The 24,226-nt window shown below is 39.8% G+C and overlaps 1 protein-coding gene across 1 annotated transcript in view; it reads left to right on the forward strand.

Annotated features, from left to right (window-relative positions):
- Positions 1–24,226, forward strand: part of TIAM2 (TIAM Rac1 associated GEF 2) — a 303,128-nt gene that overhangs the window by 44,890 nt on the left and 234,012 nt on the right. The window contains exon 2 of the mRNA XM_060241093.1: positions 999–1,122. The gene's annotated coding sequence lies outside the window, so the exon portion shown is untranslated. The remainder of the gene's footprint in view (positions 1–998; positions 1,123–24,226) is intronic.

Genomic DNA, 24,226 nt, shown 5'->3' on the forward strand with positions numbered 1-24,226 from the left:
CATATCTTAGAAAGGATTTCTCTTCTGTAGAGAGTCAATGTTCCTTCTTGGCTTTTCAGCCTACCTAATTCAAGTTACTGTTGAAGATATGCAGGTCTGTTGTTGTGGACTGCTGTTGGTAGGAAACTGTGCAAGCCAACCGCTATTGATTCTAGCACCTAGCTAACTCATGCAAATAACTACTCACACAAGCAGTTTATGCATGTGAGTGGAATATCTCTTCATGGTGACGTTCAGGAGGGCTGGAGCAGCTGTTTCTGTGAGTTGTAAATCATATGTTGGGAGGTGTTAAGATCTCCGTGGAAACAGCAGCACGGATGTTGCACTGCTTCTGTTCATGCCACAAGCATGTTGTGTGAGCAGCTATTTGTAGGAATTGTCTGGCTCATATAAAATTGTTGTGAGCTCTAAGCTGCTCTGAGTTTCTCAGAGGAAAAGCAGATAAATAAAGAACATCCATTTTTATTTTGTTCTGATTACCTGTGTCTAATTAAGACTGTGTTTTTCCAGAGCTTGCTTGGAATCAACCATTTCTTCACTTCTTTGCTTCTCTCCTGGGAGTACAGTTCTCTTTGGAAAACAGCATACAAACAATTTGCTTGCAAACAATGAACTCTTGGTTCACATCATAGCCATTTTCTAATGTAAAAGCATGTGCCAGGGTATAATTGTTTGTGCAGAAAACTATTGAATGACAGTGCCCAAAATTGCCTCCTCTCATGCCAGATTAACAGGGACACCAGAGAGTGTCTCTTGGAGTGGTTGCTTTCAGGGTAACTGGCAAGAATGCTGCCCTTGGAGATTAGTTTGTCATTAGCGGAAATGCTGAGCATAATTATCTTTTATGCTTTCTTTGCTTAGGGTGGCACATTTGTCTGGGTGGAAGCAATCCTAACAGTTTTGTGAACCAGCTCTGAGGAGTGCTGATTTGGAAATGGCTTTCAAACAGTTTCTGAATAATTTCTACACTTACCTTTGGTCCAATATTTATCTTTCAGAAGAGTATCTCATCTGCAAGAGTAACAAAAGTGTGCAAGTATGCTGAAATTCTAACATGCCTCAGTGTTGTCAATTCAAGATGTGATGAATGTGAGTGGGAACACCAGATAGCAGTTGATCAAGGTTGGTTTGTTTCCTTAAAAGTAATTTTTTAAAAGGAATTCTTTGGTCCAGCTTCATTCTGTTGTAAGGCCAGGATGCCTTCAGGTGCTTCAGCAAACTGGCACCCTTTCCCCCCCCCATAACCACCACTGTAAACCATGGTTTAAATTTCAGTTTGATAATGGCATCTAAATACAACCTTTGTAAAACAGGGGAGTCTGCATTCACTTAAGGTTTTGGCTCAGTAATTTTAGTAGCAGTGCTCTATGATGCATTTTTCAGCCAGAGATGTGGGGGCAAACATTTTCCAGAAAAGTTTCCAGTGCTTTATTTTTCTGTGGAAATTTTCCAATTTCTAAAGAATTATTGTTTCATAAAATTGATAAGAATGAATGGATGCCATTGCCAACGCAATATGAGGCAAGCTTTAAAGTTCATGTTTTTCAGTAGTTTTACCCCCTTGGGATTGAGTAAATATGTGTATGCTTTGTAGATTTCATGCTTATACTGTATGTCTCTCCTCATCCTCACATGGTTGAAGAGAGATTATAATCACCAATCTGATATGGAATGAAGAAGCAACAGAAGTGATGGGGTGTTGCAGGTTACTCCATGGGCAAGAATTAAATTCTTTTGAAATAGCTGGGTAGACAGATCCATGGCATATATCATGTCAGCATGTTTAGTGTCTTCAGTATTTTTTCCCTTGAAACAATATAAGGGAAGTATGTGCTATTTGTCTTTAATTTTGTACAAATTTAAACTATACTGCATTCTCCCCACCAAAAAAAATCTAGTATAATAGTCTAGTATAATAAAAATATAAAATAATATAATAAAAATCTAATAGTCAAGCATTTGTTGCTATTCAGACAGAAAATTAACATAGGGTACTTTTTAAATTTTCTTCATTAAATGTAAGTCAAATTTTGCTAAATCTGATGATACCCAGAGCATTGGAATAATTTCTGGTTCAAATTTTTCCAGAAAACCTACATCACAGTTTGTAGCAATCTATGAAATGGGGGTATGTCACAGAGTGGTAAAGCTGCAGTACTGCAGCAAGCTCTCTGCTCATGACCTGAGTTCAATCCTGGCAGAAGCTGGGTTCAAGTAGCTGGCTCAAGGTTGATTCAGCCTTCCATCCTTCCAGGGTTGATACAATGAGTACCCAGCTTGCTGGGGGGAAAGTGTAGATGGCTGGGGAAGGCAATGGCAGACCACCCGTAAAAAGTCTGCCATGAAAATGTCATGATGCAACATTACCCCGGAGTCAGAAATAACTGGTGCTTGCACAGGGGACTATCTTTACCTTTACTTTTACTATGAAATGCTACTAGAGATAACTTATATGGCTATTGACAATTTGATGCACATTAAAATTATGTTTTGCTCATTTTTAAAATTTGGGCAATTGCTGTAGGCTAGTTATTGTTTTAGATATTGAGATGTTCACTACAATGCATTATATATTTTGTGGCTTGTTTCTTTTATCCCAGGATCAAATAGATTTGCTATAACTAAATTATGACTCCTCATGTGCATAATACTACTTCAGTATGGATACCAATTTCAGATTGATATGTTTTATTTTGAGAGAAGAAAGTGTCTGATTTGTGTCATAAAAAATCAGTATGTAGAATTGGTTCAGACAAAACAGTCAACCATCACTTACTGTTATGTGATCCTCTTGGGCTCTTGCACTCTTTTGATCTCCTTCCTCTCTTTTCTCTGCACATGTTGAGATAATTAGTGCTGCTATTGCAGCAAACCATACTATATAATTACCTGTGAACTAGAGAGTTACGGTTTGCTCTTCACGTGAAAACAAAGTTTGCAGATTCTTGTTTAATCTGGTTTGAAATGCAGTGTGATTTGCAGGGAAAGCACAAGCCATAGGTTAGGTTTAATGTGCACAGAAGCATCTGTCTGTGCTCAAAGGAGGGAAAGGAGGGCATATATGAGGCCCAAAGTATCCTACATTCCTTTGTGTGGCAGTAAACCATGGTTTGATGTTAAATTTTAACCAAGTAATGGTTTCTGTTATTTTTGGTGTAGGGTTTTTTAAAGCTATGTATCCCAAGCCATATGCAGCAGCTGCTTCCATGCATGGATCTCCACCCCTTGATCATAGGGTTGCCAAGTCCAATTCAAGAAATATCTGGGGACTTTGGGGGTGGAGCCAGGAGACTTTGGGGGTGGAGCCAGGAGACATTGGGGCGGAGCCAAGAACAAGGGTGTGACAAGCATAATTGAACTCCAAGAGAGTTCTGGCCATCACATTTAAAGGGACAGCACACTTTTAAAAATGTCTTCCTTCTATAGGAAATAACAAAGAATAGGGGCACCTTCTTTTGGGGCTCATAGAATTGGACCCCCTGGTCCAATCGTTTTGAAACTTGGAGGGTACTTTGGGGAGAGGCACTAGATACTATATTGAAAATTTGGTGCCTCTACCTCAAAAAACAGCTCCCCCAGAGCCCCCAAAACCTCCAGATTAATTCCCCATTATACCCTATGAGAATTGATCTCCACATAGGGAATAATGAAGACGTTTCCCTCTCCTCCTCCCTCCCCCCCCCTTTCTGGCAACTGAAGCGAGGGACTGGCCTTTCTACTCACGAGTTGCTGCCAGCTTCTTTACAGCAGCAGTCACACCATCCCAAAGTGGAGCCTTGCAATCAAGCCTCCGGAGGTGCAAAGGCACATGGTCCTTTGCAGGCGGGGCTTCTCTCCTTCCCCCCCCCCCCCAGCCAGCTGACTGGGCGCGGGAAGCAGCTTGCGAAAAGGAAGAACGGCTGCTGCAACGGGGCTGGGTGGGAAGGGAAGGGAGGAGGAGAAGCATCGGGCATTGGAGTCCGTCAAGACCCGCCTGCGTTCGGCAGCCACCTCCACCCGCTCGCTGGCGAGCCAGCCTCCCTTCTCAAGATTCCCTTGCCAGGCTCAGCACCTCCTCCCCGGACGACGCAAATGCTCCTTGGTGCCATTCCCCCCTCCTCCCCCCGCTTCCAGAGTTATGGAAAGCGGGAAAAGAGGCTGAAAATCCAGTATTCTCCCGCCAGGGCGGGAGGCTTGGGAAGCCTACTTGATCAGAAATGGCAGATCTTGGGAATTGTTCCTATGCACATGCTGGTACAACTAGTCATGCACAGAGTAACACTGGATTTGGATAAATGTGGCACTAATAGGAATTGTTCCTTGATGTTTTATAGAACTGTACTCATGAAACAATGTGATAGATGTTCAGCTTTTGCTCACTTAGTAAAGTTGAAAAAAATATGCAAGTAGTTGTGCTTGGTAGAACATCAGTTATTAGTTACATTTCTAAAGAAGCTTTTTGGTAAAAAAAATCCCAGTCTTACAGTATGAAGATTCCTCATTTTCATGGCTTAATAGTGGATTAAAACTCTCTTAATTTATCCTTGCCAGTAGTTCTGTAGCATAGTGCTTTATACCAGCCTTTTTCTTCCACAAGTTACAAATCATTTGGCCATTGATTATTAGACAGAACCAGAACAAAAGCTGTGTGATGGAAACTTGAATGTATATCTCAAGCATCGTAGGCTTTTACATGATTATGTTACATAAAGCATATGGTGTCTTTTGAATACGGTCTCTGTCTTTCTGAAGTCCCAAATGGGCAATGTTGAGGCAGTGTTATGCCACAATGTTGAGGCCTATCACTTGGTTTCTCTGCACACTCAGTAGAGTTGCCAATCCCCAGTTGGGGGGCAGGGGATCCCCTCATTTGGAGGCCCTTCCCCCACATCAGGGTTATCGGAAAGTGGGGGAGGAGGGAAATGTCTGCTTGGCACTCCATTACACCCTATGGAGACAAATTCCCATAGGGTATAATGGAGAATTGATCTGTGGGTATCTGGGGCTCTAGGAGGCTGTTTTTTGAGGTAGATACACCACATTTTCAGCATAGCATCTAGTGCCTCTCCTCAAAACACCTCCCAAGTTTCAAAAAGTTTGGAACAGGGGGTCCAGTTCTGTGAGTTCCAAAAGGAGGTGATCCTATCCATTATTTCCAAATGGAGAGAAGGCATTTAAAAGGCATACAGTCCCTTTAAATGTGATTACCAGAACTCCCTTGGGAGTTCAGTCATGTTTGCCACACCCTTGCTCCTGGCTCCACCCCCAAAGTCTCCTGGCTCCACCCCCAAAGTCCCTAGATATTTCTTGAGTCAGACTTGGCAATACTACTGCTCAGTCAAAGCTGATATTCTGTCCAGCCTTTGTTCTTTAATAGAAAAAACAAGCAGGTTCTGAATTGGCGAAATAGTGACCAGATGTAATCCCTTCTTTGAGGTTTAAACTTGGCTTAATAACATCATTGGGTTAACAAATACAATATCTGTATGATTCTTTACCATATAATTCAAACACTGATTTTTCTTCTGGAAAAAATAATTACACCCCCAAGTTCTGTTGCTACTCAGTTTTTATTTGGATTCCAGTTATGTTTTGCCAGCAGGCCAGTTGAACATTAATCTAATTAAAAGGATTCCAAGATACCACATTGTAGTGCCATCTGCTCATACTTTACAAAAAGCAATTGGTTAGTCAAGCATTGGAAGGTGATTGATTATTAAATTTCACTACTGTGTGATCGTTGTGATGTCGGATGTCTGCAGCAAAGAATTCAGGTTGGCAAGTTGTCTGCAACCCATTTGAAAACTATTCATTATGCTGTTGTATTGTATTCTGAAGTGTGGCACCAGCTGTAATACTTTGATAGAGACACGAACCACTACCTTAGCTCTATACATAGTCATTTCCTCCATATTGTCTGTCACATCTTTGTGGGCTTTCCATGGAGTGAATTGCTAAAAAGAGAGCCAGTTTGGTGTAGTGGTTAGGAGTGCAGACTCTGATCTGGGAGAACTGGGTTTGGTCCCCCACTCTTCAACATGCAGCTGCTAGTGTAGCATTGGTTCAGTCACAGTATCTCAGAGTTCTCTCAGCCCTGCCTACCTTACAGGGTATCTGTTGTAGGGAGGGGAAGGGAAGAAGGTTGTAAGGCCACTCTGGGACCATGCAAAAGGCAGGGTATAAATCCAATCTCTTCTTCTTCTTAATGTAATATTATTTCTGTTTACTGATTTATAGGGCTGATGTTTTTCTGTTCCCTTAACCTATTTTGCTTCCAAATTTGTTCTGTTTTAAGGACATATAACAATATAAGAGAGTAACTTGATAAACCAAGAATGTGAAATATCCATTCATGTAAATACAGTTGTTAAATCCTGAGCTAATTCCTCATGGAATTTTTTCTCATTTCAGCAGCTCTAGTTGTACAGGTTTTTTTTTTTTTTTTGGCAGTCCAAAACTCTGCATTTAAAAAATCTTACCTGGCATAATGGTGTTGTGATGATCTTTTCCATATTTGAATACCTTATTTTGTTTTCACATTTGTGCTCTTTAAAGAACATGGAGCAGGTAACAGTATAAACAGTAGTTTGATAAACCAAGAATGTAAAATATCTATCAATGTAGAAACACATACCTATTAAATATGGGCTTTATGTTTCAAAGGGAAGGGTACGCCTTGTGTTCCAGTGAAAGGAAATGCCCCTTTGCCCCTTCTGTTTTTTTCATTTTAACTGCCTTGGTGTCATGGCTGACACACGCATACATATACGCAATTAAAAAAAAACTGGGATCATGGGAATGTCATAGTGCATTATGGTATCACCACAGTACAAGCTGCAAGTGTGAAACAGTATGTAATAAAGGTGATCAACTGGATTATCCTGTGTGGGATCCTTGTTGCAAGTGGAAATAGAACCAAAAACAAAAGAAAACCCCACACTTGTGTGGAATCAGCCCTGTTGTTTAAAACTATATTTCTGGAAGATATAATTCTACCATCCCACAGCATTAGTATTTGAACTCATCCCAATAACCATGCCATTTGGTTTTAGAGAATGAAACTGAACACAGTGTTTTGAAATGTATGACATATGAATTATTTTAATGATTTTATTGTGGTTTTATTTTGTGCTATGTTGTTTTAACCATTGTTAGCCGCTATCCAGGACAGTTTAACTTAAAGATTTCATTTTTCTTTTTTTTTAAAGCCACATTTACTATATTTCTGGAAGATATAATTACTGTCCTGGAGGGGTAAGCAGGATGCTTTGAATAGCCAGTATGTGAAGGGGTGGTGGGGGGTGGGCTCCCTCTGGGAATCCTACCCCCCCAGGGAAAGTGCATGCGCAATACATAGCCTCTCCTCTCCCGGTGTAGTGAACGCCGCGTGGTCACTGTCTGGCTATGCCTGGCAGATGGTCACTGCAATGGCCTCTCCTGCATTACTGCATCCGTAGCAACACCTTCTCGCTGGTCCCCCCCGTTTTCACAGAGTTTGCTACGTCATGGTGCGACCGAAGTGTCCGGCGGTATAACCGGATGGGCAGGCTGGGCCCACCAACCTCGTCAGCCTAAGAGAAGGAAAACTCTAACATCAAACCCGGGCAGATAGAGCTCGTTAATGTAACACCTACCACCTGGAGGACTCACTGCCTGCGTCCCGGCTTACTGGGCCATGGCAGATGACCCCCAGGTGAAAGGGTGGAGCCAGTACCGCGCACACTGCGCTTCACCTAAAAAATTCCTCTGCGCAGGCCTGAAGGGCATATCCACACACACAACCCACAACGCATCAAGTCCTGCAGCGATAGGCAAGGGGCGAAACGGCAGGTGGAAGGTGCCACTGGAAGCCGCAGTCCCGATCCTGCATGTAGGCGGTTCAGGATATTGGTCGCCTGATGCTAACCCGGAGACGAAAGCATCTTTCGGCAGCACCCTGAACGACCAAGCAGCCTTATCTAGGGACAGCACTGCTTGCTCCACACGGAGAGGGGCCTAGAAAAGGTGGCCTAAACAAAGCTCGTCTCCCCCACCCCAGTTGGCTAGCCGCGGTCAACGGGCATCCTTACTTGCGGTCGAAAAATAACAACAAAGAAAAGGCATGCACCTGCCTCACAAAGTGTGCAAAGACTAAAGCTTGCGTGTTGGAACATCAGAACCATGCTTGACACAGTAGGCAGTGGTCGCCCTGAACGACGCTCTGCTCTAGTTGCCCACGAACTTCTCAGGTTGAATATCGACATAGCAGCTCTCAGTGAGGTCCGTTTCCCTGAGGAAGGTAGTCTTCAAGAACACGGTGCTGGCTATACCCTCTACTGGTCGGGTAAGTCAAAGGCTGAGAGCCGCCTTTCTGGCGTTGGCTTCATGGTCAGGAACTCCATTGCCTCCAAACTCGAAAACCTTCCAACAGGTCACTCAGATCGCATCATGTCCATGCGCCTCCCACTTCAAAACAAGCAGCATGCAACACTCTTCAGTGTGTATGCCCCAACCCTTCAAGCAGATCCTGCAGAAAAGAACAAGTTCTATGCTGATCTACGCAACCTCGTACGGAAGACCCCTACAGAGGACAAGGTGATCATCCTTGGCGACTTCAATGCCAGAGTAGGTAAAGACTCGGAAGCCTGGAAAGGAGTACTTGGCAAACACGGCATTGGCAACTGCAATGACAACGGGCGCCTCCTGCTAGAATTCTGCATGGAGCACCAGCTCACCATCACCAACACTATCTTCCAGCAGAAGAACAGTCTGAAGACAACCTGGATGCGCCCACGGTCCAAGCATTGGCACCTTATCGACTACATTCTGGTGCGCCAGAGAGACCTTCGAGATGTCTTACACACCCGAGTAATGCCCAGCGCAGAATGTCATACGGATCATCGTCTTGTACGCTGCAATCTCCGTCTTCACTTTAAACCCACACCCAGGAGAGGAGGTATCCCTCGGAGGAAGTTTCAGGTTGGCAGCCTCCAGTCAGCCGAAGTTAAAGCTGCCTTCCAGGGAAAACTCCAGTCAAGAATTGAGGACCTCAGTTGCCCCACAGACCCTTCTCCAGAAGCACTCTGGGAACACCTAAAAACTACCGTCCTGCAGATCTCTGAAGAAGTCCTCGGGTTCTCCACAAGGAAGAACAAGGACTGGTTTGATGAGAACAATCAAGAGATCCAAGATTTACTGGCGAAAAAGAGATCTGCCTACCAAGCACATCTTGCTCAGCCCTCCTGTCCTGGGAAAAAAGCAACCTTTCGCGCTGCATGTAGCAACCTCCAGCGCAAGCTTCGAGACATTCAGAACGAGTGGTGGACCAAGCTTGCAGAGAGAACCCAGCTGTGTGCAGACACTGGTGATTTAAGAGGGTTCTACGAAGCCCTGAAGGCAGTATATGGTCCATCATATCAGGCTCAGAGTCCCTTGCATAGTGCAGACGGCCAAGTGCTCCTCACAGACAAGGCATCCATATTGAACCGGTGGTCGGAGTATTTTCAGGTTCTCTTCAGTGCCAACCGCGTAGTTCAAGATTCAGCAATCCACCTCACCCCACTTCAACCGGTGAAAACAGAGTTGGATGAGATCCCCACCCTAGAAGAGACTGTTAAAGCCATCAAGCAACTGAAAAGTGGCAAGGCAGCAGGAGTTGATGGAATTCCACCAGAGATCTGGAAGCATGGGGGCACAGTACTACATAGCTCACTTCACAAAGTACTTGTCACCTGCTGGGAACAAGGCAAATTACCACAGGACTTTCGCGATGCAATCATCATCACCCTATACAAGAACAAAGGGGAAAAGTCAGACTGCTCCAACTACCGGGGGATAACCCTGCTCTCCATCGCAGGCAAAATCCTTGCCAGAATACTCCTGAACAGACTGGTGCCCACCATTGCAGAAGAACTCCTCCCAGAGAGCCAGTGCGGCTTCAGAGCTAACAGGAGCACCACCGACATGGTATTTGTTCTCAGGCAGCTCCAAGAGAAATGCAGGGAACAGAACAAGGCTCTGTATGTGACTTTTGTCGACCTTACCAAAGCTTTCGATACCGTTAGCAGGAAAGGCCTGTGGCAAATCTTGGAACGTTTAGGATGTCCCCCAAGGTTCCTCAGCATGATCATCCAGCTACACGAAGACCAGCGAGGCCAAGTCAGACACTGCAACGACCTCTCGGAGCCCTTCCCAATAGGCACAGGTGTAAAGCAAGGCTGCGTTCTCGCGCCAACTCTCTTTACGATCTTCTTTAGCATGATGCTTCAAAGAGCCGCAGTAGATCTAGATGAGGACGATGGTGTCTACATCCGCTATCGCACCGATGGCAGCCTGTTCAACCTGAGGCGACTAAAGGCACACTCCAAGACAATGGAAAAACTAATCCGAGAGCTACTGTTTGCTGATGATGCTGCACTCGTCTCCCACTCGGTATCAGCTCTGCAGCATATGACGTCCTGCTTTGCAGAGGCTGCCAAGCTATTCGGCCTAGAAGTTAGTCTGAAGAAGACAGAAGTTCTCCACCAGCCTGCACCCCAGGAAGATTATCACCATCCCTGCATCACTGTGGGTGAATCAGTTCTGAAGACAGTCCAGCAGTTCAGCTACCTGGGGTGCATCATCTCCTCAGATGCCAAGATCGACAAGGAGATTGACAACAGGCTGGCAAAGGCAAACCGTGCATTTGGCCGACTGCACAAAAGAGTGTGGAGCAACAAGCATCTGAAAAAAGGCACAAAGATCAATGTTTACAAAGCGGTTGTGATGACAACCCTCATCTATGGCTCCGAATCATGGGTTTTATACCGTCATCACCTGCGACTCCTTGAGCGCTTTCATCAGCGCTGCCTTCGCACCATCCTCAACATCCACTGGAGTGACTTTGTGACCAACACTGAAGTCCTCAAGCGGGCAGAGGTTACCAGCATCGAGGCACTGCTGTTGAAGGCGCAGCTGCGCTGGGCTGGGCATATTTCTAGGATGGAAAACCACCGCCTTCCCAAGATTGCCCTGTATGGCGAACTCTCCACCGGCCATCGAAATAGAGGGGCACCAAAGAAGAGGTACAAGGACTCCTTGAAGAAATCCCTTAGCACCTGTCACATCAACCATCACCAGTGGTCTGACCTAGCCTCAGATCGCAAAGCATGGAGGCACACCATCCACCAGGCTGTCTCTCCCTTTGAGAACGCACGCATAGCTGGTCTTGAGGACAAAAGGAGATTGAGGAAGAATCGCACTGCTACAGGACCAACCCTAAATCAGACTTTTCCCTGCAGCCGCTGTGGCCGGACCTGCCTGTCCCACATTGGTCTTGTCAGCCACCAGCGAGCCTGCAGCAAACGTGGACTATTGCACCCTTCTTAAATCTTCGTTCGCGAAGCCAAGCCGAGAGAGAGAGCCGCTATGTTGTTTTAACCATTGTTAGCTGCCCTGAGCCCATCAGGGGAGGACAGAATATAAATGTAGTAAAATAAAATAAAATAATGAAAGACAAGATTGTAGCTGGTACCATAAAGGGGAGAAGCTGCCCTTGAAGTAGGGTTGCCAATCTTTAGGTGGTTTAAAAATGTGAGGAAATTATGAAATGGAATAACCAAAAATACAACCATGTTGGTTGTTGTTGTCGTGAGGAAATGATGAAATGGAATAACCAAAAATACAACCATGTTGTTGTTATTCACTTCTTACAAAAATTCTCATATCATAAAGTTTCTTTCACAGATACTTCATCAAACTCTGAGGATATAAATAAGTCAACAAGTTCATTAAATACACAACTAAAAAAAGTCCTGTATTGTTGTTCATTTGATTCTTTGTTTCTTCTGTATATAAATTCCAATTAACAGTACTTGCAGTTTCCACAATGGGATGGCTCTGACCTCGTTTCAAAGCTTCATCAAGGCAGATTTCGCATTGAGTAGTTTCTCTAAATTATGGCTCCAAATTGTCCATTAGGTAGCCTCCTGGCTCACTGCTGAATTCAGTCTTGCTAATTACACTGTATGGTGTTACCAGTTTTATTAGACCAACAAGCAGTCTAAGAGGTGAAGGAGTTGTCAATAATAATTATAACAACCTCCAGGTGGTGGGTGTAGATCTCCTGGGATTACAAATGGTCTCCAGGCTGCAGAGATCAGTTCTCCTGGAGAAAATTGCCATTTTGGAAGGTGAACTCTGTGGCATTATATCCTATGGGACTCCCCTCCTCAAATCCTGCCTTCCTTGGGCTGCACCCCAAAATATCCAGGTATTTCTCAACTCAGAGCTGGCAACCCTTGCTTGAAATAAGGGCTTTAAATATTAAAAACCAATAACTGGAAAACAGTACTCAGAAACACAGTTAAACAATGAAAATTGTCAAAATCAACATTATGTGATCAAATCCCAACCTAAGCGCATGTGGCCAAAATTTGTACTACCTATAGCTTGAGTCTTTTACAAGGGCAGCCTCACATAAAGTACATTATGATAGTATGGATCATCAGAGAAGGTAAGATGATGTCCTTGACACATGCATTTGATAAAAGGCACTTTTTGCAACTTGCAATAACTTGTTTTTCTACTATCAAGACTGGATCTAATGCAACACCCAAACTCATTACTGTGTCAGCCTAAGAAAGACTCACTGTATACAAGATAAAGAGAGCTGTCCTTTCCAGAAGAGCAGCCTTACCAACCAGTTTAATCAGTTTAAGTAGGGAAGTCCTCAGGCTTGCACACTTCCACCCTTTGCACACAGCTTTTGTTGGTTTAGAACCAACCACAATTTCTAATGATATATTAATCAGTCTTGTGTTTTTAAATCAAGAATGATATTGGAATCAATCTTGTGTTGTTTTTTAAAAAAAATCAAAGTGCATTTGTTCTCCCCACAAATCAGGGCTTTAAACCAGGATTAAACAGATTAGAAATTAGATTTTTTTAAAGTAGATATCATGAGAAACTGTAGTTAGTTGAAAATCAGGAGATTTACTTATTTTGCAGTGTGCAAGAGGAGGTGGAGGAAAGAATGAATGAGTTCATATATCCAGTGACCCCCCAGCTTGTCACCATGATATTCAAATGAAGTATTTTGATATTCTGATTTGTTGAATGCTGGGGAGGTTTGTGTGATTTTATTGTATTTTAGCCACTGGCATTCTGTTGTATGCCTTGAATCCTTGGAGAAGGGCTAGATATTAATATTTTAATTGTTTGTAATATTGGAAGTAGCTTATATGCATCTGTAGAACTGAACTTAGTGATGTAATTTTGATTTTTAAAGAAGTCCTAGTTTGTATTTTGTTGCTATGTACTGTATAGTTTATAATGTATATAAACTGTACTGGCAATATACTTTTATATCCTATAAAATGGCAAAACTTCCTTTGCTCTGAAGGAAATTTCTTAGAAATATTCTGACCCTGTCTGCCACATGCCTTTCCTCTAATGAGCTTGGGGCGGTGTGCCACTATTTCTTCTTATCTTCTCAATAATCTTGTGAGGTAGGGTAGGTAGTAACTTTTACCAAAAAAAGAAAAAAAATCCTTCATAGCTGAGTAGAAATTTGATCCCAGCTCTCCCAACCTCAAAGTCCAGCTATGTTACATCATGTTGGTCTTGCTTTCTGGTGCAGTCAGTCATTTTTCCAGTTTGGATGTTGTCATGGCCAAACCATGAATAGTGAAAGCCTTGCAGGCTTCTTCCTTCATTCTTGCACATTGACTCCCTTTCTTGGTTTGCTTAAACCAGAGGTTGCTGTGACATCTAAATTGATTATTATGAAGCAGTAGACACTGGAAAACATGGTTTAAAGGTAGTTCCGAGTTATCTGTAACCATAGTATGCCCAGTTGAGATGTTACTGTAAACTTAATTCACAGAAACCAAAAAAGGGAGGAGGAACTTTGCATAACCATGGAGGAGAAGGAAGGAACATGTCACCCTGCAGCACTCTTAACTGACATTTCATGCTTTGGCTGTGATGTTAGACTACAATCATACTGAGGGGAATCTAGCTTGCACCAATTGTTTTTTGTACATTTTGTTCATATTTACTAAAGTGACATTTGTAATGAAAATATGGCCATCATTTGTGTCTTGACAAATTTAGTTTATTTTATTTGTCATGGTTTTACTTTCTCTGCGGATTATGCCAACTTTTCTCGATTTTCACAGTTAGCTGTCAAGGTTTGATTGGCCAGGATTGGCACTGGTTTATTTAATCTTTAAGAAAGCTCTCCACCATTAGAAGTGAAGGAGAGGAACTTTTTGTACTGTATATTGAATGGAATGGATCAGAAATAGCTGGAATTTTCAGAGAAGCCCAATGAAATTAAAAGGTCACGAGGCGTATTCAAAAGACTATCCTGTTCAGTAAATATTTCCATTTCATAATAGTAGTGTTTCCTCTTCACAAATTACTTAGTTGTTGTCTTGGTGACCATGGTCTTACTGCTAATTACCAACACAGACAATTCAAGCTTTATAACTACTAAGTCAGTGCAAGAATCTTTTCTCAAGTATCACCACAGATTCATTTTTTTTCTAGAGCTTTTCTATTTGTAATTCAGTTTGTAATTGTAGTAGTATATTTTTTAAAACAAAGACTGGATATGTGTGTGGAGTTAAAATATCTATTTGACCTGTATTGCTTTATAAATTAAAAATGTATTTTATTGATAGTGTCATAATCCATTGACAACATGATGACAGTAATTCTTGATTCAGTTGGATGATAGTGTACTTCAGTTCTTGGCATCACATAAGCTTCAAATTTCTTGAAAATATAGTAGGCATCCGGATGTCATAGTGTTAACAAACATTAAACCAACTTGTACCTTTATCTTTATGCATAGTTCATCTCTTTCTCAGTATGAATGAACTTTTTATTACGGTCATAGACCAATATAAAAATTATAACACATCATGTAAAACCCCTCCTAAAATACACAAAATACAATAAAATACTTAAAACTTTTCCGCACCTATACATGTCAGGGATAACTAAAATATAATTTAACCAATTTTAAAATCCAGAATCAGTTCAAATTAATATAAAATCCTTTAAATCCGAATATATAAAATCGTTTATAACCTAAAATTCAAACAGATCATACAAAACCTACCATTTCTTGTTTCTTAGTATGGAACTTCACCAGGTAATGGCAGAATTTAGCTATCTGTCTAGAGATAGATGGACTTGCATCCACCAAAAGTTTCTCCAAACACGCCCCGTCGGCATCTGCTATTGGTTTGACTACAAACGGGGAAACAAACCTGTCCCTATATGCTTGGTGGAATGGGCATCGAAAAAACATATGAATCATAGACTCCACCTCTCCCATAGCACAAGAACAGCGTTGATCTTCATACGGAACTTTTCTATATTTCCCTTCTAACACTTTTGAGGGCATGGCTGCGCATCGAGCCAATGTAAAGGCTCTTCTGTGAGCTGGTACCTCCAAATAAGCAAAGTACTTGGCCATCCTCATAACATATTTGGTCTCGGTAGACGCCAAGAAAGAAGGGGCCTGTTCTAGATCCCTTTGTCTCTCTATATCACAGATTCTTTGTTTGATAATACTTTTTGCTTTGGCATTACTCTGCGTCAAGAGGTTTTCAAGTGAGAATCCTATACTTTCCAAATTGCTTTCAACCAATTGCAGCCACCTTGGCCTACAGAGGTCTTGAATTATTAGATGAAAGAGGCCTTTTTTGTTTGTATAAATTCTTAGCCATTGGTATGCCGAAGACAACATAATTCTGGCCTCAATTCTCATTTGCCCAGTTTCTAGTCGCAAAAGGGCATTTGGCACACCTGGCGGGGGCTGCAAGATGTTACGGAGAAATTTAGATTGCACTTTCTCAAGAGCCTGTAATTTTTTAGCCGAGATGCCCAGGTTAATACCATAGAGCAGTTGTGTTAAAACTTTATATTGGAACAGTTTCAGTGCTGCAGGAACATAAAAGCCCCCCTTGGAATGAAAAAATCTCAGGATAGCGTACATTGTTTTCTCAGCCAAGAAGAGGTATTGGACTATGAAAGGGGAGAAAATAGAACAAGTAACAAGTAATGTTAAAGTAAGGAAGATCAAGGAGGGGGTAAATTTGGGACTAATGAACTTGGAGAAATAAGGGTAAAAGAAGAAAAACAACTGTTGTTTTGAATACCTGTGGTCGGGCTAGACAACCCCCTCTGAAACAGATCTGCTAACTTGTGGGATGTCACAGGAAATGATGTTATAGAACTAACACAAGATTTCTCAACCATCGAAAACAAGACTTCGTGGAAAGAAAGGAAGGACGTGGCCATTAAGAGAAGGGAAAACTGCAAGCCTCCTAGCCCTCTCTGGGACTATAAATCATAGAGAAGTACTGGCGGCCATTAAAAGAAGGTCAAAAGTTTAAATTTTTTTAAAAAGTAAACGGGACTTTAAAATATAGTGGAGGCGGCAGATATCATCATTAAAAGGTGAGATCTAGTGGACTATATGTTTTGAATTATTTTTGGAGCACTCCAGGAGAAAAAGGAATTTTTTTAAAAAAAGGGAACAGAAAAGCTGCGGACGCCATTTTGAAGAAAATAAAACTTTAAAAAATTAATATCTCAACTTAGTAGCTTCGGAGAACAACTATTTTAGGCTCATCTAAAAGGGCATGCCTTAATCTATAAGACTGTGATATTGAAAATTAATTTGATGAGGTCAACTTCAGAGCCTATTTCAGCAATGGGCAGGCAGCGATGTCTGTGAATAAATCAGGAGCAAAGCAGATTGGTATGAGGGCTAGGACACTTGAAGAAGCAAAAATGTCTAAATGGCAGGAGGCAATAGAGGCCATGGAGACAAGATTGGTAAAAGTAATAAAGGATTCAATAACAGAGAGTAAGAAAGAATTAAAAAAAAGACATTGAATCCAGTGCAGAGGTGATTAAAAAAGAATTTAAAAAAGAAATTGAGGATCTCAGAAAAGACTCCCAAGCAGCGTTAAAGAAAGTGCAGGAGGTTGAAAAAAAGGTGAAAGGCCAAGACTCAAGAATTGATACAGTGGATTCCACTATAAAGAAAATGCAGGAGAAAGCAGTGCTACAAGACTGTAAACTAATGGAAAACCAGATATGTCTGAGAGGGGTGCCTGAATCTATTGAGACTGATTTAAGGACATACATAATAAGAATCATTGCTGAGTTCCTGGGGGACGATCCTGATGAAACTAGTTATTTTTATGACTATATTTACAGAGTTAATTCAGGATATGCCAGGAAAAACAAACTACCAAGAGACGTGGTAGTAAGATTTGTGACAAGAGATATGTGGGAAAGATTCTAAGTAAACAATTTGAAAATGCACTGGAGGTGGTTGGCAGTAGCGTAAGAATCATGAAAGAATTGCCAAGGAAAGTTATAAATGACAGGAGATTATACAAAAAACTGACTGAAAAGCTGAGAGAAAATGAAATGAGATACAGATGGATACTTCCAGAGGGTTTAAGCTTTGAACATAAAGGAAAGAGATTTAAAATTACAAGCACTCAAGAAATGACAAAGTTTTTGGATGAACATAAAGAGTTTGGGGGCACAGAGTAAAAATAGAAAATCATGATGGTTTACAAATTAATATCTTGGAATGTAAATGGACTAAATTCACCACAAAAAAGAAGGGCAACAAAAATGTAATATAATTTGGATTGGGAAACAAAAATGTAATATAATTTGCCTACAAGAAGTACACATTAAAAATGGATTACAAATTTTTAGGGAATAAACAACTGGGTGTGGAATTTTGTTCATTGGCTAAGGAGAAAAAAAGGGGTGTTGTTTTCTATGTTGAACAAGAATTGGACCCAAAATTGATTTTTAAGGATGATGCTGGTAGATATATTGTGGTGGAAGTGACTTTGAAATATAAAAGAACTTTGTTATTGGGATTGTATGCCCCAAATGGAGCAAAAGACTCTTTCTTTAAAGACATTATGCAACAATTAGACCAAGTGACGTATCAGCAAATTATGCTAATGGGGGATTTCATTGGAACAGTTAAAAATATTTTGGACAGATCTGGGGAAAAAAATAATGAAGGAAAATTACCAAAGTCATTTTTTGACTTAGTAAAACAAGAAAGTCTGGAAGATATATGGAAGGAATTTAACCCTGAAGAACGTGATTATACTTTCTTTTCAGCAAGGCATAATTCTTTCTCAAGAATTGATATGCTATAGAGTACAAAAAATCTTGGACTTATAACGAAAAAAGTAGAAATTCTTCCTAAAGTAGGGGCAGACCACAATAAGAACATAAGAGAAGCCATGTTGGATCAGGCCAATGGCCCATCCAGTCCAACACTCTGTGTCACACAGTGGCCTATATATATATATATATATATATATATATATATATATATATATATATTAGCCACAGTGTGTATATATGTGTGTGTGTATACACACACATACACACACATATATATACACAATGTGGCTAATAGCCACTGATGGACCTCTGCTCCATATTTTTATCTAACCCCCTCTTGAAGCTGTCTATGCTTGTAGCCACCACCACCTCCTGTGGCAGTGAATTTCACCCTTTGGGTGAAAAAGTAATGTGGTCACAAAACCCGTGAAAAAGATAGCGGATAAATGAAGATTTGCTACAGAAAAAGGAAGTGGTGGTGTCTCTGGAAAAGGAGGCCAAGTCTTTCTTTCAATTAAATGAAAAAGAGGACATTCAAACTGTGTAGGAGGCATATAAAGCAGTAATGAGGGGTATCTTAATTACATTGAACAATAAAGATAAAAGAGCCAAAGATAAACTAATGGTGGATATTCAGAAAGAGATTGCAAAAAAGAAGGAGCTTAAAAAGAGACCTGGGAAAAAGAAATTTATAAGGGAGATTACAATATTACAAAGTCAGTTGAGACATTTGTTAAACAAAGAAGTGGAATGGAATTTAAAAAGACTTCAACAGAAATCTTTTGAAGGAGCGAATAAACCCAGAAAATATTTGGCTTGGCAAATGAAGAAAAAAAGGGAGAATAAATTTATTAACAAAATTGTATTGGGAGGTAAGGACATTGTTGACCAGGAAGGAATTAAAAGAGAATTTTATAAATATTACACCAAGTTGTTTAAAGAGGAAAAGGTGGATAAGGGAAAAATTGAAGTATATTTACGGAAAATTAAAGTAAACCCCTTAACAGAAAATATGGAGAAGGTATTAAATGAACCAATTGAAAGAGGAAAAGTAGAGGTGACAATTAATTCAATGAAGTTAGGGAAAGCACCCGGTCCAGATGGTTTTACGGCAAAATTTTATAAAGTGCTTGTGGAGGCGCTATCACCAAAACTTCAGAAATTGATGAATATTATAAGAACAGATGGAAAAATACTAACACATGGAAAGAAGCAGTCATTTAGTTGATACCGAAAGAAGACAGAGATGCCACGAACGTAAAAAACTATAGACCAATTTCACTACTTAACAATGACTATAAAATATATGCTAGGATCTTAGCAGAATGCCTTAAACAGCATTTGAACAATGTCATTAAAGAAGAGCAAGCAGGATTTCTTCCCAGGAGGCGCAAATTAGAGACAATATCAAAACAGTTGTAGATATTATCGAATATTGTGAGAAACATCTGGGAAAAGAAGTAGCATTATTTTTTTGCAGATGCAGAGAAAGCATTTGATAATGTGCAATGGGATTTTATGTTTGCAGTGATGGAGAAACTGAGATTGGGAGAAGATTTTATAAGAATGATGAAGGCGATATATACTGAACAACAAGCAAGACTTGGTATAAATGCAGATTTGATGGAAAAGATGAAAATTAGTAAAGGAACAAGGTTGCCCTCTATCTCCATTGATATTTATAATGACTTTAGAGGTTTTGCTTATGCAAATTCAAGAAGATGAGATAGAGGGGTTGAAACAGATTTTTCTTATAAATACAGAGCGTTTGCAGATGATGTAATGTTTATAAATGAAAATCCCACTCATGTAACACTATTGTTGCTTCGTAAGATACAAGAGTATGGAGAATTGTTAGGTTTTTACATAAACAAAGAAAAATCGAAAATATTGTGCAAAAATATGTCAAAGAGTAAACAAAGAACTACAAAATTTAACAGAATGTGAAGTTACTTCTAAAGTAAAATATTTAGGTGTGGAAATCACAACAAAAATATTGATTTGTACAAAAATAATTATGAGAAGCTTTGGCGTAAGATTGATGGAGATTTGATAAAATGGAACAAGTTGAATTTGTCTTTTCTGGGCAGAATTTCCATAATTCAAATGAATGTCTTACCAAGAATTATGTTCCTGTTGCAAACAATTCCAATAGTGATAGATAATAAACAATTTAGCAAATGGCAAAGGAAAATTTCAGAATTTGTATGAGCCGGGAAAAAAACAAGAATTAAAATGAAAATTTTGATTGATGCAAAAGAAAGGGGAGGTTTCCAACTACCTGATTTTAAGTTGTATCATGATGCAGTATACCTGGTGTGGATCAAGGAATGGATGACGTTATTAAATAGAAAACTACTAGCACTAGAAGGTCATGGAAATGTTTTTGGTTGGCATGCATATATGTGTTATGTGAAAAGTAAGATGGATGGTTTTTTCACACATTACTATATAAGAAGTAATTTGTTAAATACCTGGTTAAAATATAAAAGATATGGAGATGAAAGGAAACCGCTTTGGATTGTGCCAACAGAAGTAATACAATTATATTCTGATATCAATGAAGAGAAATGGCTATGGAGGGAAGGTGGAATTAAAATCGGCTGAAGAATTACAATATAAATATAACTTGTTTCAACTGCAACAGATAAAGAGTTTGCTTGAACAGGACATTAAAAATGTTGGAATAAGATAAGAACAAACAGAACTGGAGAGAATGATGTTTGGTGATAACAAAAAATTGATTTCAAGAGTTTATAAACTATTGTTGAAATGGTCTACGGAAGATGAAGTAATCTCAAATGATAAAATGGGTGATAAATATAAATAAGGAAATACAGATGGAGTCATGGGAGTACTTATGGAAGAACTCTATGAAGATATCGACATGTTATAATATTAAAGAAACCTGTTTCAAAATGTTATATAGGTGGTATATGACACCTAAGAAACTGGCAAAAATGAATAATCAGGTGTCGGACAGATGTTGGAAATGTAAAAAACATGAAGGATCTTTCTACCATATGTGGTGGACTTGTGAAAAGGCAAAACAATTTTGGCAAATGATTTAGCAAGAGATCTCAAAAATTTTGGATTATAGTATTAAGAAGGCACCAGACATCTTTTTGTTGGGATTACAAATGGAAAAATTTCTGAAACAAGATAGAACGATAATTTGGTACATCCTTTCAGCTGCAAGGACATTATATGCGCAGATGTGGAAGCAGGATAAAATACCAGAAAAGTGGGACTGGACTTTAAAAGTTATGCATTGAAGTGAAATGGACAAGTTTACAAGAATCTTAAAAGAAAATGATCTAGAGAAATTTAAAAATGAATGGGGAAAATTTCAAATATATGTTGAAAAACAATGGAAGGTTAAAGGTTACTTGGCAATTTTTGACAATAGTTGCACTTTGGAGGAAGAATACATGGACTATAGTCAAAAAGCGGGAATATGGGAATATATTTTCTTTTTAATTTTCTTTTGATAAGGGCTAAAGGATTATAATGAAGATGGATTGTAATTTTAGCATATGGTTTTTTCTTTCCTTTTTATCTTCTTGTTGTAAGGGTTTTTTAAAATGAAGATTCTTTAATTGAAAAAATTACCTGTTTTAGCAATTTACTTAAAATACACTATTGGAAGTCATGAAAAGGGGGGGAGGGAGGAGAAAAATGTAATGTTTTTGTATGAACTTTTAATAATAGATGATGAGTATTATCACAATATATTACAGAATAATAAAAATTGGTTTAAACAAAAAGAAAAAAAGAAAAGCATAGGGGACAAGATGGAGCATTGTACGACCCAACAGGTCAGAGGCCAAGGGTGTGAAATTGTATGATCTGAGTTATCTCCAGTACTCCAGGACTGGGTGTTCAAGTGTGATGTAGTTACAGATAGACAGTCAGTCTACAACATTGCTGTTTGCCTTGTCAGCCAAAATATAAGTGAAAGCTGTATCTGAAGGGTGAAATGTTTTAACATAAGTACTTTTAGATTTGGTTAATTTAATTATGTTATTCATTATTTGGATGTGGAATGATATCACATAGCCCAAACTCATTGCATCTAGGAAGCTAAGCAGGGTTGGTACTTGAATGGTAGACCACAGTGAAGCAATGACAAGCCACCTCTGCTTCTCTAGGAATCACTGGAAACCATAGAGCTTCTAACAATTTCTAGAGCTACACTTTGTCATTTCCTGTATCAACTTTAAATAACTATATGAGGCTGTCCCCCCCCCCCCTTATTTTTTCTCCTACTGGCACTCAGATCAGTGCTGAACGGGACCTGGGAATGAGAAATCTCCTGCCTCCACTGAGGGTTTGTCAGCCTTATGTGGCTACTGCTGCTACTGTGGTCAGTGGTCTCTTGGGTGATTCAGCAGCCAAAGAAAAAGTGGCAGCTGGTGGGCCTCAGTGGTGGTCTGCTTCATTACAGCTGTTTGTTGCCTGGCCATTGCCAGTACTGTTGTTTGCTGGTGAAGTTCAAACAGAGCCAAAGCCAAGAGCCTTTTAGCTTCTACCTCTGGCAGGCTCTTTTTTCAGGTGTGTGGAAGAAGGGGAAAGAAAGGAGATATTTAGTGAATTTTTGCAGTTGTCCTAAGTCATAGAGCATAATGAGCTGCATTTGGAGGTATGTGAAATGTTTTGATGTCATTTTCAAATCAAAGGGCCATATTAAAACATTTAGCGACTCTAAATTGGACCACACTGTGGTACTCCTGTTCTCATGCATTTCTTCTGTATTGTCTTCCAATAACTATAGCAAACAGGCACAAACTAAAGGAAATAGGCACATACACACATATATATACACATACACATCCATATATACACACACACATACATACACATTCATATATATCCACACACACATACATATATATACATACACATATATATAGATATACATACATACATACACAAATATATACATACACATACATACATACACATTCATATATATACACACACACATACATACATATATATACATAAATATATACATACATACAGATATATATATATATATACACACACACACACACACGTACATACATATATATATATATATATATATATATATATACACACACATACATATACATACACACACATGCATACATACATATATATACACATAGACACACATACATACATATATATACACATACATACACATTCATATATATATATACACACACACAAACACACACACATATAAATACATACATACATTCATATATATATACACACACGCATACATACATATATATATGCATATTCATATATATATACATACACACAAACACACACACATACATACATATATATAAATACATATATACATACATATACACACACATACACATTCATATATATATATATATACATACACACACATACATACAGATATATATACACACACACACACACACATACATACAGATATATATACACACACACACACACACACACACACATACAGATATACACATAAATATATTTTTTTTATTTATACCCCGCCCTCCCCGTCGAAGCAGGCTCAGGGAGGCTTACAAGACATGGCAAAAGCCATGTTAAAACAATAAAACAAGATAATACAGTTAAGTACAATTAACAATTAAGCATTAAATAATCTAAAAACAGTCTAAAAGAATATAATTTAATAGTGCTACTATCTCAGTTGTATTAATGATGGTGTGATGTTTATTCCAAGTTCCATCTTAGAAGGCTAGTTGGAAGAGGGCGGTTTTGCACGCCCTACAGAATTGGTTAAGATCCCGTAGGGCCCGCACCTCTTCCGGCAGCTGGTTCCACCATTGGGGTGCCTTTATAGAGAAGGCCTGTTCTCTGGTTGTTTTTAATTTGGCCTCCTTTGGTCCAGGTACTTCCAGAAGGTTTTGTGAATGGTGTCATGGGTGCTGGGGACCCTGAAGAGGAAGACGAGTCTGCCGAGGAAACTGTACCCCTGCCACCTGCACCAGTACCCCTGCCTCCTGCTGAAGAAGATCCCAGCCCCCCTGCCTCGCCCTCTCGGGTGGCTCGTGTGCGTGACGGCCTCCGTCAGGACCTCAGGGATCGGAGG

Source organism: Heteronotia binoei, chromosome 1 (assembly GCF_032191835.1).
Source record: "Heteronotia binoei isolate CCM8104 ecotype False Entrance Well chromosome 1, APGP_CSIRO_Hbin_v1, whole genome shotgun sequence".
Lineage (NCBI taxonomy): Eukaryota > Metazoa > Chordata > Lepidosauria > Squamata > Gekkonidae > Heteronotia > Heteronotia binoei.